The following is a 15339-nucleotide window of genomic DNA, read 5'->3' on the forward strand; positions in this document are numbered from 1 at the left end:
TGGCCTTGGAGCATGGAATGAAGCAGGGCAAAGGCTAATAGAGTTTTGCCAAGAGAACGCACTGGTCATAGCAAACACCCTCTTCCAACAACACAAGAGAAGACTCTACACATGGACATCACCAGATGGTCAACACCGAAATCAGATTGATTATATTCTTTGCAGCCAAAGATGGAGAAGCTGTATACAGTTAACAAAAAACAAGACCAGGAGCTGACTGTGGCTCAGATCATGAACTCCTTATTGGCAAATTCAGACTTAAATTGAAGAAAGTAGGGAAAACCGCTAGACCATTCAGATATGACCTCAATCAAATCCCTTATGATTATACAGTGGAAGTGAGAAATAGATTTAAGGGACTAGATCTGATTGATAGAGTGCCTGATGAACTCTGGACGGAGGTTCGTGACATTGTACAGGAGACAGGGACCAAGACCATCCCCATGGAAAAGAAATGCAAAAAAGCAAAATGACTGTCTGTGTGACATTGTACAGGAGACAGGGACCAAGACCATCCCCATGGAAAAGAAATGCAAAAAAGCAAAATGACTGTCTGAGGAGGCCTTACAAATAGCTGTGAAAAAAAGAGAAGCAAAAGCAAAAGAGAAAAGGAAAGATATAAGCATCTGAATGCAGAGTTCCAATGAATAGCAAGGAGAGATAAGAAAGCCTTCCTCAGTGATCAATGCAAAGAAATAGAGGAAAACAACAGAATAGGAAAAACAAGAGACCTCTTCAAGAAAATTAGAGATTCCAAGGGAATATTTCATGCAAAGATGGGCTCGATAAAGGACAGAAATGGTATGGAACGAACAGAAGCAGAAGATATTAGGAAGAGGTGCAAAGAATACACAGAAGAACTGTACAAAAAAGATCTTCACGAAATGTGATCACTGACCTAGCGCCAGACATCTTGGAATGTGAAGTCAATTGGGCCTTAGAAAGCATCACTACGAACAAAGCTAGTGGAGGTGATGGAATTCCAGTTGAGCTATTTCAAATCTTGAGAGATGATGCTGTGAAAGTGCTGCACTCAATATGCCAGCAAATTAGGATAACTCAGCAGTGGCCACAGGATTGGAAAAGGTCAGTCTTCATTCCAATCCCAAAGAAAGGCAATGCCAAAGAATGCTCAAACTACCGCACAATTGCACTCATCTCACACGCTAGTAAAGTCATGCTCAAAATTCTCCAAGCCAGGCTTCAGCAATATGTGAACCGTGAACTTCCAGATGTTCAAGCAGGTTTTAGAAAAGGCAGAGGCACCAGAGATCAAATTGCCAACATCCGCTGGATCATGGAGAAAGCAAGAGAGTTCCAGAAAACCATCTATATCTGCTTCATTGATTATGCCAAAGCCTTTAACTGTGTGGATCACGATAAACTGTTGAAAATTCTGAAAATTCTGGAATACCAGACCACCTGACCTGCCTCTTGAGAAACCTGTATGCAGGTCAGGATGCAACAGTCAGAACTGGACATGGAACAACAGGTTGGTTCCAAATAGGTAAAGGAGTATGTCAAGGCTGTATATTGTCACCCTGCTTATTTAACTGATATGCAGAGTACATCATGAGGAACGCTGGGCTGGAAGAAGCACAAGCTGGAATCAAGATTGCTGGGAGAAATATCAATAACCTCATCTATGCAGATGACACCACCCTTATGGCAGAGAGTGAAGAGGAACTAAAAAGCCTTTTGATGAAAGTGAAAGAGGAGAGTGAAAAGGTTGGCTTGAAGCTCAACATTCAGAAAACAAAGATCATGGCATCTGGTCCCATCATTTCATGGGAAATAGATGGGAAAACAGTGGAGACAATGTCAGACTTTATTTTTTTTGGTTCCAAAATCACTGCGGATGCTGATTGAAGCCATGAAATTAAAAGGCGCTTACTCCTTGGAAGGAAATTTATGACCAGCCTAGATAGTATATTAAAAAGCAGAGACATTACTTTGCCAACAGAGGTCCATCCCGTCAAGGCTATGGTTTTTCCCATGGTCATGTATGGATGTGAGAGTTGGACTGTGAAGAAAGCTGATCGCCGAAGAATTGATGCTTTTGAACTGTGGTGTTGGAGAAGACTCTTGAGAGTCCCTTGTACTGCAAGGACATCCAACCAGTCCATTCTAAAGGAGATCAATCCTGGGTGTTCATTGGAAGGACTGATGCTAAAGCTGAAACTCCAATACTTTGGCCACCTCTTGAGAAGAGTTGACTCACTGGAAAAGGCTCTGATGCTGGGAAGGATTGGGGGCGGGAGGAGAAGGGGACGACAGGGAATGAGATGTCTGGATGGCATCACCGACTCGATGGACATGAGTTTGAGTGAACTCCGGGAGTTGGTGATGGACAGGGAGGCCTGGCGTGCTGTGATTCATGGGGTCGCAAAGAGTCGGACACGACTGAGTGACTAAGCTGAATTGAACTGTATAGTTATTAGAAACTACTTGTAAACAGTTCAAACCTCTACTTACAAAACTATATCTTTTTAATCTTTCATTGCATAATTATCTTCTAGAAATTTCTAGCTTAACATGAGTCCTTTGGGGCTTGTAGGAGCCGGTATATTCTGAGTTTGGTCATTATACCTACCTGTGTTTGTAGGATCATTAAAACCAAGAGACTAATGAGAGAAGTAGTGAATGAAGCTTTAATCATTGCAAAACCAGCAGGAGGTCAAGGGAATCCTGTTTCTGCACCTCCATGAAGGCTTTGTAGATGTCTTCCGGGGCTAGACGCCTACGGCTGAGTGATGAATGGCTGGCCCTGGTCAGTGCTCGGTTGCGGTTCCAGCTCAGGATCAGGCAGGAATTAAACAATGCCTTCAGCAGTTGTCTGACACCATCACTGGCAGCAAACAATTCTAAGAGGAGCTATGGCACGGTCAGTGACTTTCCTCTTCAGCCCTGTCTGTCCTACAGCACCTGGAGCACAATTACCACTCGGAGGTGGTAATTGGTGGCTTTGATTTTCCGAAGAAGAAGAATATGGACAGTTATCTAGTTCAGGGACAAGCCCTTGTGAATATGAAACTGTGCCCTCTCAGTAACAAGGGACTATTGTAGATCTTTAAACTGTCATTTCTGCACCAAGTATGGGCTTCTCTCTGTGTATTCTGTCCCCACTGCAGTCTGAAAACAGCTGGAAAGCTCACCACACCTCTCTCTCAGTTGGTCCCGGCCCCACGGCACCCACTCACCTCTGTGGCTCTCTGATGGCCTGTCATCCGTTCATGCTGCCATTTTGAAATTTTGATTAGTTGTATGATTTACAAGCAGTGTCAAATTCATGCATGATATCTAGTCCCCCACATTAGAACAACTTGCAAGAGGATGGAAAGAAACCATATGGATGCCACATGCTAAGCAGAGTGTTTCCTTTCCCAAAACCTTTCACTAAATGGCCACCAACACTCCATTGGAGTGTGATTGTTTTTTTTTTTTTGCTATTGTTGGAGAGTGAATATGTCTGAGGGCATAGTCCAAGTGACTTGCTGTGACCTCCAAATTTTTGAAAATCCTATAATTTATAAAATTCTGAATTTTGCATTTTTATCCATTATCTGTGTATTTATTTCGATATATCATAATAATTAAAGTTACTTAATATAGAATAAAACAGATGCTCCAAGTAGAGGGAACTTTCTCTCTTGCAGGTGCTTCTGAGTCTATGCTCAGATGGTATGAATCCTGGAGATTCAGAGAAGCCATCAAACAGCCCTAATGTGTGTTTGTGTACTTTGTCACTCAGTCGTGTCTGACTCTTTGTGATCCTTTGTACTGTAGCCTGCCAGGCTGTCTATCCTTGGGATTCGACAGGCAAGAATCCTGGAGTGGGTTGCCATTTCCTACCCTAGGGGACCTTCCTGACTCAGGGATCGAGCCCTCATCTCTGCATCTCTTGCATTGGCAGGCAGATTCTTTACTACTGAGCCACCTGGGAAGCCCACTATTATATCACTTTTAGAAGCAAACTAGTTGAACCTCAGCAGGAGTAAATAATTTTCCAAAGTTCGTGAGCTGACATATGGCAAATCTAGGACACAAGTCAGTCATTTGTGCTGCAGTGCAACAGTGTACAGAGATTCTTTTCCATTAATTTTGTTTCTTCTCTTTCTTTTTTCATCCCTTAGTACTAAATATTGATAGAACTTTCATCATACTAAGTATAAAATACATTTTATACCTGTGGCTGATTCATGTTGAGGCTTGACAGAAAACAAAATTCTGGAAAGCAATTATCCTTCAATTAAATAAATAAAGTTTTAAAAATCATTAAATAACTTCTTTGATACCATTTATTTTTTGGTAGTGGAGATGGAGTTGGGGTAAAGCAAAAGCTTCATCAAAAGCCCTGAACAAAATTTTGGGAAGTGCCAGCCATGGAACCTCTGCTGAGGCTTCATTCTTCCCAGCTGACATTGCTGACAGAGGGGCTGAGTAGAATCACCAGATCTAAGTTCTAATTCCAGTGATGCCACTAATCAACTTCCCATGTATCAGGGAGTCAAAAATCCCATCTATGACCTTCTGCCATTTGTATTTTTGAGGGGATGGAGGCTGGAATCAATGAGGTCCTCTCAGTATTGTTTCCCCCAGTGGAAGAATCATTTGATAATGGGAAGAATCTATACCCACCAGCCTTTTCATAGTATTTCTTGGGCTTATTCAAGGCACAGTGTATTTCTTTCAGCCAATGTTTTTCTCTAAAGTAATGTCCTGTTGCTTATTCCATAACTTGTTTTCTGCTCTTGATTTGCCCTGGTGTCTAAAGTTCTATCAGAACCATGTGAACTGGAGACCAAGGTTAGTTGATCCTTGAGGAAGTCCCCCAATCCTGGCAGATCTATGTGCATCCTTTGGCTACAGCTTCCCTCGACTGTCACCTGCTCTGGCCATTGGGTGAATTTCACCCCTGCAGCAGCAGTTGACCCCATGGAATGTTGATTTGTCTTGGCTCAGATGCAACTCACAGTTTTGGTTTCACAATCTGGCAGTTCCATGGAAAGAAAGGAACTCTTCCTCTATCAGCTACCAGCTACCCCCTACTATCTAAGAGCCTTTGGTCCTTCTGTGATTCAGTAGGCAAATAGTACCATCTTCCAACCTTGTTTTTTCAGCATTCTTCCCTGTGGAGAGGGTGATTACAAAGGACCAGCCATTTAATTAACTTCCAGGGCCCACAACTTTCACATTCCTCTTTCTCTTGGTTTGGTATTAAGTTAGAACTCTTTTGGAGGGGGGAAATAATGAGCCACTTCCAGGATTTCCTGGGGGATGATACGGGATTGGGTTTTGAGATTTATTTATTTCTTTTACAAGTGAAAGATAAAAAACAATTGAGGTTTACTTGTTTTGCAGATGCCAAAAACTTAAGAACATTATTCTGTGTATTTTAGATTTGACTGCAAATCATTGAAAGACAAAAATTAATTGAAGAAAGTGAAAGTCACTCAGTCATGTCCAACTCTTTGGGACCCCATGGACTATACAGTCCATAGAGTTCTCCAGGCTAGGATACTGGAGTGAGTAGCTGTTTCCTTCTCCAGGGGATCTTGCCCACCCAGGAATAGAACCAGGGTCTCCTACATTGCAGGCAGATTCTGTATCAGCTGAGCTACCAGGGAAGCCTATAAAGTGTTAGTCGCTAAGTTGTCTGACTCTGTGACCCCATGGACTGTAGCCCACCAGGCTCTTCTGTCCATGGGATTCTCCAGGCAAGAATACTGGAGTGGGTTGCCATTTCCTTCTCCAGGGGATCTTCCAGACCCAGGAATCAAACCCAAGTCTCCTGCACTGCTGGCAGATTCTTTCCTGTCTGAGCCTCCATCTGCAGGCAGATTCTTTACTCCCAAATTGGAGGGCATTGAAATAGCCACCTTTGGCTATGCTTGCTAAGTCAGCCAGTTAAAGTTTCTTAACCAATATTCACCTTGAAAGTTTGGTATCATCCTCAGTGCCTCCTTTCTTTCTCACTGTGTGCTGTCACTCAGTTGTGTCTGCCTCTTTGAGACTATATGGACTGTAGCCCGCCAGGCTCCTCTGTCCATGGGATTCTCCAGGTAAGACTACTGGAGTGGGTTGCCATGCCCTCCTCCAGGGCATCTTCCCTGGGGATCGAATCCACATCTCCAGCACCTCCTGCATTGCAGGTGGATTCTTTACCACTGAGCCACTGGGGAAGCTCTTTATATATTTGTTTTTCTAAATATCTCTAATTCAGTTTATTTATAAATTAATTAAATATTTATTAAAAAATAATAGGCAAGATATTTGAACATTTTAACAAAAAAGATATCTTAAAGGCAATTAAGAATACGAAAAGATGTTCTATGTCACTAATATTTAGGAAAATTAAATGAAAACCACAATAAGGTACTATTAATTGTAGACAACTATTAGATGGCTTTAAAAAATGACAATACCAAGGTCTTAAGAGGGTGTGGAGCACCTGCAACTCTCATACATTGCTGATGGGAATGTAGATGGAAAATTAGGAAAAGAGTTTTTCAATTTTTTATTGTTAAGCATGTACTTATCATGTGACTCAGCACTCCCCCTCCTAGGTATTTACCCAAATGAATTGAAAAATTATCTTCATGCAAAAATGTGAATGATTTGTAATCCCTCAAACTGGAAATAATTCTAGTATTTTTTTTACCTGGGGCATCGATAAACTTTAGTACACCCATACCATGGAATACCACTCAGCAATAAAAAGGACTACTGATATATACAACATGGATGAAACACAAGTGTATTATACTAAGTAAAAGAAGCTGGACACAGAAGACTACATTCTGCACGTATATGGTTGCCAGGAGTTGGGGTGGAGAGACTGACTATAGAGGAGCAGCATGAGAAAATTTTGGGAGTGATGGAACCAGTCTATATCTTGATTGTGCTAAGTGGTTATACTATAAGATGCACTTGTCAAAATTTGCAAACAAGGTGAAATTTACTGTATGTAAATTTTTGTTAATTTTACAAAGAGAAAATAATTTGTTGAGTACCTTCTATGTGGAAGGAATCATTATTATTTCTGCAGTTAAAATGGCAGACCAATTCCTTGCTCTCTAGAATTTTATATCCTATCTGTTTACTCTGTTCTGTCCACTGTCAACACAGAAATTTTTTTGTGATGTAAAGGAGAAGGGGACGACAGAGAGTGAGATGGCTGGATGGCATCACCAACTCGATGAACATGAGTTTGAGTGAACTCTGGGAGTTGGTGATGGACAGGGAGGCCTGGCGTGCTATGATTCATGGGGTCACAAAGAGTCGGACACGACTGAGCGACTGAACTGAACTGAACTCAAGTCTAATTATGCTCTTCCCTATGTTAGGGACAGTTTCATGATTTGTGATCTCTAAGCTGTTTTAGAACATCTTTTCTATATTTGGGTATTTCCCACATTACGGGTCCTTCCCGCCCAAATGGAAGCTAGAAATTCATTTTTCCAGTCTCCCTTGAAGATATGGTGCTGGCATGTGACTTGGGCTCCGTCATTCAGAAGAATATGTGTGAGACTTTGGTTTGAAAGACAACAATGTGAGAAGGGAAGTGTTATGTGGAATTCAGTTCTGTCCAAGGTCATAGGCTTTCTTGAAAGGATTGGTGGAGGTTTGGTCAACTAGTGCCCAGGGTCATTGATGTGGCTGCTGGAGCATGTACTCAGTGGAGGTGAGAGGTCTTGGGTAAAGCCTGCAAATCTGGACTCTCTGTGCCTTCCAGAATGTCTCTGCCCTACTTAACATTGTATAATATTTTTTTATCACCTTAAGCTAGAGTGTTTACTATTTCTGTGTGGGTTTACCTTGTCTCTAAATCTCATTTGACACACCTGCCAATAAACCTTCAGTAACTGCCTATCTCCTTAGGAAAAAAATCTATACTTCTAACCATGACATGTGAGGTCTTTGACATGAAGCTCAAATGTACCTTCCATTCTGTACCGTACTCAATGTTATCTACTGTTGAGTTTGAAAACTGCAAACATTGCATCCTCATTAGTATCTTCATGCATGTGCAGATGATGTTCCCTTTGTCTGGTACGATTTTCCTTAATGCCGATTCACCACTTTACAGTTCTTTTCTCGTGTTGTCCCTATTCACCGTTAACCTGTCCTCATGCTTCAAATCCATCTCAAATATCACCACCCAAAAGCCTTCTGTGAGGCATTCCTTGGCACGCTTACCATGGTCTCTGTGCCCCAGAGATGGTTTGCTTCCTCCTCTATTTAGGAATTTCTCATACTGTATGATAATGAATTCAGTAGTCCTTACTGAGCTAATACCGTGTGCCAGGCATAAAGCTAAAACGAGGAATAGAAATGACTTGGGTAAAGAATGGAATAGAGTGGGTCTGCCCAGAGAGACCAACAGAAAGCTGGGAGACAGGCATATGGAGACTGAGTGTCCAGGTGAGGGCACAGGCATTCAGGGCATCGAGAGCCGGGAAATCCACTTCACTCCTCTGTAAATCCTTTGAGGCAGGAACCAAGTCTTACTCATCTTTGTTCCTCTAGTGTGACTGAGCCAGACAGAGTAAACATCCAATGGAGATTTGCTACATTAGTAAATGAATAACCAGATCATGCTTCTCCCCAGGGACTTTTGTCTGATGCTTGAACTAGAGGAGATAATTTAGGCTTGACATTCTGTTCATAAGTCCAGGGCCAGGATATAGGAAAGGTCTTTAATTATCAAGCAAAATTTCCCATATCCTCACACTAATGACCTGGTATTGCATTGATAAAATAGTGGTAGATGAACTTCAAAAGTGTTGACTTGGATAATTAATTATTCAAGAGTTGTTCAGTTTTCTCATCTTTAAAAGCATATTAATGGCAAATATCCCAGATCTGCTTTTTAAAATCTGATTCTATCATCATAACAACCTTACAAATCAGCTCTCTGATGTGTTCTAACATTATGGCTTGGGCAAAAAGAAGGAAAATGATTTTCTGATCATGACATAGAAAATCAATGGCATAGTCAGGAGTTTTTTTTTTTTTTTTTCCAAACCTCTCATTCATAGTCATGGGTCATCTTTTGATAACAGAGGTATCAAGGAAAGCAAGTGTTGTCTGTTTAAATACTCCCATATGTGGTAGTGTGAATACTTCAAGTAGTCCTAATACCCTCAGGGTACAGAATAAAGGTTTCCTAGTGAGGGCATAACTGGAGGCACAGAGCTTCAATATTGTCCTTGTAATTAAAATGCAGGCCACTGCTGTTTCGGACTGTCCTGAAAATCTGCTCCTACCATCAGATAGCAATGCTTTTCCTTTGATTTGCTACCAAAGTTAAACTGAATTTTAATCACCTCCTTAATGCTTAACTTCACAGAGAACCAAACTGAGTACTGGGGATATCTTTCTGATGTTTTCAATGAACCAGAGGCACAGACTTTGCTGTCATCTTCATCCAAGGACAAATCGTAATTGGCTAGACTAGCAAATTGCTTTTTCTCATTGGAAACTGCCATTGGCACATTAGATTGAAAATAAAATCCTTACTATATGGATGTGATGTGGCACTTCACCATGCAGCTGTAAGAGAAAAGTTGGTTTTCTAAACTAATGTTTATAGGAGTAATTCAGTTTGTGGTACTGAGGGATATAAATTTGGGAGATTACCGGGAGTGATTCAGCTTTCATTTTTTTCTTGAACTCCTGCGATTGCCTTTTTTTCTCCCTCCTTAAACATATGATGGTACATCCATCTTGTTAGGAGCATCCTCAGAGGATATAAATGAGCAGTCTTCCTTAAGAGGAAAGTGAGAATTGAAAGGAGGAATGTGCCATCATCACAAACATTTCCCCCAAATGACAGACATGAGACTTCATATTGGTGTCATTAATCATAGTGGGGCCCCATGGCTGTCTGACACACAGCTCTCAACTAGACACAGTTCTATGTGTCTCTAAGGCTCATTTCTGGATGTTAAAGATGGTGAGCTTTGGCTTCACTTTAGTGGAAATTCAGGATAATAAATGGGGGTTGGTACCAGCCTGAACATGAGGCACTCAGAATGATATCCTCATTAATAGACAAGGTGTTATAAGTTTCAGAAGTTGAATAAAAATGTTTTTCCAATGCAACCAGACAGACATTCTACATTTAGTTGAAAGCAATTGGTTAACTTTAATAAGCCAGTGATGATGAAACTTGAACATCTATTTTTTTAAGAGTTCATTTTTATAGTCCAGTCCTTTCATAACTCCTTACTGTCTTCTATACCTGTGATGCAGATGTATTTCATAAACAGGCATCATGGTACAGCAGAAACAGCAGAATTTGGAAGCAGACTGTGCACATCAGGCTCTACTAAGGGAAAGACAAAAGAGTGTGGCTGATGGATATTTCCCAAAATGCTTGGCTTTCACCACAGTCTATGGACAATCTTGTCCTCAAAGGAAATGTATTAAGTTCAGTATTCAGGTATCTTAAGTCAATGACATCCTAAGATCTTGGATGGCAGTTTCTCTCTCCTCTTACAGAGTGGCTTTGAAGTCAGCTTGTTAGAATTTTGGTCAAGGCCTCACCACTTACTACTGTGTAGCCTTGGGCAGGAGAAGGAAATAGCAACCCACTCCAGTATTCTTGCCTAGAGAATCCCATGGACAGAGGAGCCTGGTGGGCTGCTGTCCATAGGGTTGCACAGAGTTGGACATGACTAAAGCAACTTAGCATGCATGCATGCATTGGAGAAGGAAATGGCAACCCACTCCAGTATTCTTGCTTGGAGAATCCCAGGGACAAAGGAGCCTGGTGGACTGCCGTCTATGGGGTCACACAGAGTCAGACATGACTGAAGCGACTCATCAGCAGCAGTGGCAGCAGTAGCCTTGGGCAAGTCACTTGGCCTCAGTTATCTTATCTCTAAAATGGCGATAGCATTTTTGTGAGGTTTAAATAATGCCTACTAAATACTCAACACACAGTGTGTGGCACATAATAAGATCTCAATAACTATTTTCTAGATCTTATAATGTCTCTACAAGTAAAAGATTCATGCCTCTAAACCCCAGTCCTATGGCTGGGGTTTGGTTGAACTATTGTCAGTTTCCCTGAGGTCATCAGGCTTAGCTGACATTTCTAAAGTATACTGGGGGTGTAGAGTGACAAGTGAACTCATGGCCTGTTATTCTTGTTAGTGTGGTTACTGAAGACTGGAGGAATCTGAGCAGTCAAGAGGCCACTCACTAGACAGGCTATGAGACAAAGGCTGTGTGTCTGTGTATAGATGAATGTGTGTTTAGGGAGGTGGGTTATAAATTCCTGTAAGATGTGAAGCTGGATGATCAATAACTTGGGACACCTTTGTGGTAAGGGGGTGATTATTTTAATAAAAGGCTAGATGCTATTGAAAGAGTAAAGTGTGAAGTTGTTAGACTTTGAGAAGATATGCGAAGATTATAATACCAATTCACTGATTACTGAAAAGGGTTGAAGGTTGATCTAGGTTGAAGTCATCAGTGCATTTACTGTAGGTTATAGATGTGAGTAAAGCAATGTAATTATTTGTTAACCTGTTTGATGATGTTAACCTGTTTGATGATTCTCTCAAGAACTTCTTGAGAGAAGGAATGTACCTCATTTGTCTTTGAATTCCCAATATTGACCCAGTGCCTGGAATAGAGTAGGTGATCAATAAAAGTTTCTTAAATAAATTAAACAATGAATAAATGGGTGCCTGGAAGGAAAACTTTCTTCTAAGTCAGATGGGGGTAAGTTTTTTTGTTTTTTGTTTTTTTTGCTCTGTGCTTGTGTTCAATAACTCAGTCATGTCTGACTCTATGTGACCCTTTGGACTTTAGCCTGCTAGACTCCTCTGTCTATGGGAATTTTTAGGCAAGAATATTGCAAAGGGTTGCCATTTTCTCCTCCTGAGGCTCTTCCTGACCCAAGGATCGAAACTGCATCTCCTGTGTCTCTTGCATTGTAGGTAGATTCTTTACCATTGAAGCATCAGGGAGTTCTACTGTACATGAACTTATTTTGTAATTACCCTTGAAGGATCCAAGGTTTTTTGATGTTCTTATTTTGCAGGGCAAGCTATCAACTTTGATTTTGTGGGCAGAGATTTGACAATAAGTCGTATAACAAAGTTGAAAATGGAGTAAGGTTATACAAAGATCTACACCATGATTATATCACTGTTCAGTTCAGTTCAGTTCAGTTCAGTCGCTCAGTCGTGTCCGACTCTTTGCGACCCCATGAATCACAGCACGCCAGGCCTCCCTGTCCATCACCAACTCCCAGAGTTCACTCAAACTCATGGCCACAGAGTCGGTGATGCCATCCAGCCATCTCACTCTCTGTCGTCCTCTTCTCCTCCCGCCCCCAACCTTTCCCAGCATCAGTTAGTTACATGTTATTCAGTGTGGGATTGTGTTTCTTTCTGATAGTGATTAATCCATAGAATTAGAGTTTCGGATACTGGTTACAACTGGTGTTGCCAGACTCTTAAGCTCTTCTTTAGAGTCATCAATTCATTTTCTTATTAAATAATTATTCCCAGCAGAGGTAAGTTTAAGATTGAGTAATACTTAACACTTGTGAGCAACAGTTTAAAGAAGTTGAAACTCCTGAGTATTGATAAGATGGTGCTGGGGCTTCCCAAGTGACACTAGTAGTAAAGAAACCCCTGTCAATGTAGGAGATATAAGAGACGTGGGTTCGATCCCTGGGTCGGGAAGATTCCTTGGAGGAGAGTATGGCAACCCAATCCAGTATTCTTGCCTGGAGAATGCCGTGAAGAGAAGAACCTGGCAGGCTATGATCCATAGAGTCCTGGAGAGTTGGCCACAACGACCTCATGTGAAGAGCTGACTCACTGGAAAAGACTCTGATGCTAGGAGGGATTGGGGGCAGGAGGAGAAGGGGACGACAGAGAATGAGATGGCTGGATGGCATCACTGACTCAATGGACAAGAGTTTGAGTGAACTTCAGGAGTTGGTGATGGACAGGGAGGCCTGGTGTGCTGTGATTCATGGGGTCGCAAAGAGTCGGACATGACTGAGCAATTGAACTGAACTGAACTGAAAGTGACTTAGCAGACTCGCATGCAAGATGGTGCTTGGCAATAAATCAGTGTTTTGTTTTGTTTTTTTTTCATGCTATCTGGTCAAAGAGACTATTAGGGAGCTATTTGTACATATAAATATCTTAAATTTCCTGAATCTGGCTCCCTGATATTGAAACAATGATGTTAATGGACAAATGTGAGATTGCATAAAACTTTCTGACATTCAGAAAGTTTCCATGTCCTCTAGAAATAGAGGTATGATAGAAACTTTCTGCTGGATCTAAGCTAGTAAAGAGAGTCACTTCAAATGGAGTGTGCTGATACAGCTCACAGGAGTGAAATTAGGATTTATGAATATGTAATGGCACAAAAAGTCATGCATGATGAGCTAGAAAATTTTTCATGTATTTCTCTTTAGAGATCATGTAGTTTTCTTTGTCCCTTTTGGGTTTAAGCTCAAACTTAATGATGACCTCAGTTAATTGGAACTGGTCCAACAATTCAGAGATCAAGAGCAATGGATATTTATTTTTGCTGATGCCGATCACATTTAAAGCCTTTGAAGTCTTTGCTCTCTTCTTTCTAATAATGAAGACTTCTATTTCTGAAGCCTGCTGGAGAGGTTAAGGCCTATCTGGTAAACCTGCATTTCACAATTTGTACTATTTTCTCGTCTTTAAAATGAGAGGGCTGAACAAGTGATTTACCTGATGTCCTTAGCTCTGATATTCTAAAGGTTTAGAATTCTGTATCCCAGGAAGCTTCATTTCCATAGATATCTAAAGAGTTCATGTTCACAACAAGGAAAATATACTTTGGTATGATGCTGATAAATAATTTTTATAGGATTCTTTAATTAATGGATTGACTGATTGGCTGACTTAGAAGTAGACTATAAGTCTGTATTCTACTAGGTGGGTACTGTTGCCTCTGGTGTTCCTGATAGTGTATTGGTAATCTTAACTGCTGATTTATACTGAGAGAGTCGGCTTGGAAAACGTCAAAGGGAAGTACCTGGAAGTCCTCTTCTCTCACCTTACCTTCAAGCTCATTTCATCATTATCTTTGCTATGCAATTTCCTGATTGACTCTTCCAAAAACCAGAGCCTAATTGTAAAATAATTGCCATGTTACAAAGCTATTCTTCACCACGCCTACTGTTATTTACCTAGTTTAGTCCACTCTATTTAAACTACTGTGTCATAAAATCTGAAGGCTGGAAGTTAATAGGGAGATATATTGTAATACCTTAATTTTCTGAGAGTTTCTATTAAATTGTGTGACATGTGGACTGGAAATCTAGATTCAGATGCTTCACCAGAGGCACACACTTCAGTTGAAGCCTCAACAACTGAACTAATTAATATCCCACCCCCCAGGTGCTCCTTCCAACTGGGTCTATGCAGATAGCTGGGAGAACAGGCCTAGTTGCTGTGTAGACAGGGGATGTCCCTCCCCCAAAGTCAGTGGGGACTGCAGCTCTCAGAGGTGCTATTTTGTATTCCTCTTCCAGAGAGGAATTAGAGATTGGGCCGGAGTGGGAGAGTGAAGTCTACTGTGTAGTCTTGTGAGAACACCAGTCAAGTCCTGTGAAGAGGGTATACTTGAAATCCACAGAAATCCGCATTGAAAATCATCCAGACTAGCTCTCCTGTGAAAATCAAGCATTCAGCTGAATGACTAAGACATTTTGGATGAGGAGACAAAGGACAAATACAGGTATTATTGTCTCAAGGTATTGATTTTACTTAAAATGGCAAAGTCTAAAAATTTGGAAGATGGTATCCTATGAAAATGATGTATAACCTCTTAATGTCTCTTTAGAAGATAGAAATGAAGCATATCATTTTCGGTTGTAGATTCTTGGTTATGATTTCATGAGTGGTAGGTAACATGGCCAGAATGTCTTGGCAGGCTGTCCTAAAGTGAGGCAATGGGTACGTGTTTTCTAATGAGTTTGACATAAACATGAGTATACACAAGATAGAAAAAGAAAATACAGCAAGCAACACATTCAACCATATTTTCTTTTATCTTTCTGCAAAGAAAAATGTATTTTATAATATGAAACAGGATCTAATTATGCACAGTGCTTCTATAAAGTAGTGAAAAGCAATCTTTGCAAGGATGATGAAGATATATGTGTCAAAGTGTAGTCAAACATGACAGCCATTAAATGCTTGGTTGGAGAAAGATCTTTAATTACACAGGACATTAGATACAGTTGGATTGCGAAGAATTATTGGGCAAATCAACAAAAATTATTCTCAAGGATAGATCCATGTTATACAAGTGAATGGA

Source organism: Moschus berezovskii, chromosome 1 (genome assembly GCF_049115385.1).
Source record: "Moschus berezovskii isolate FMDL1 chromosome 1, NW_MosBer_1.0, whole genome shotgun sequence".
Taxonomy (NCBI): Eukaryota; Metazoa; Chordata; class Mammalia; order Artiodactyla; family Moschidae; genus Moschus; species Moschus berezovskii.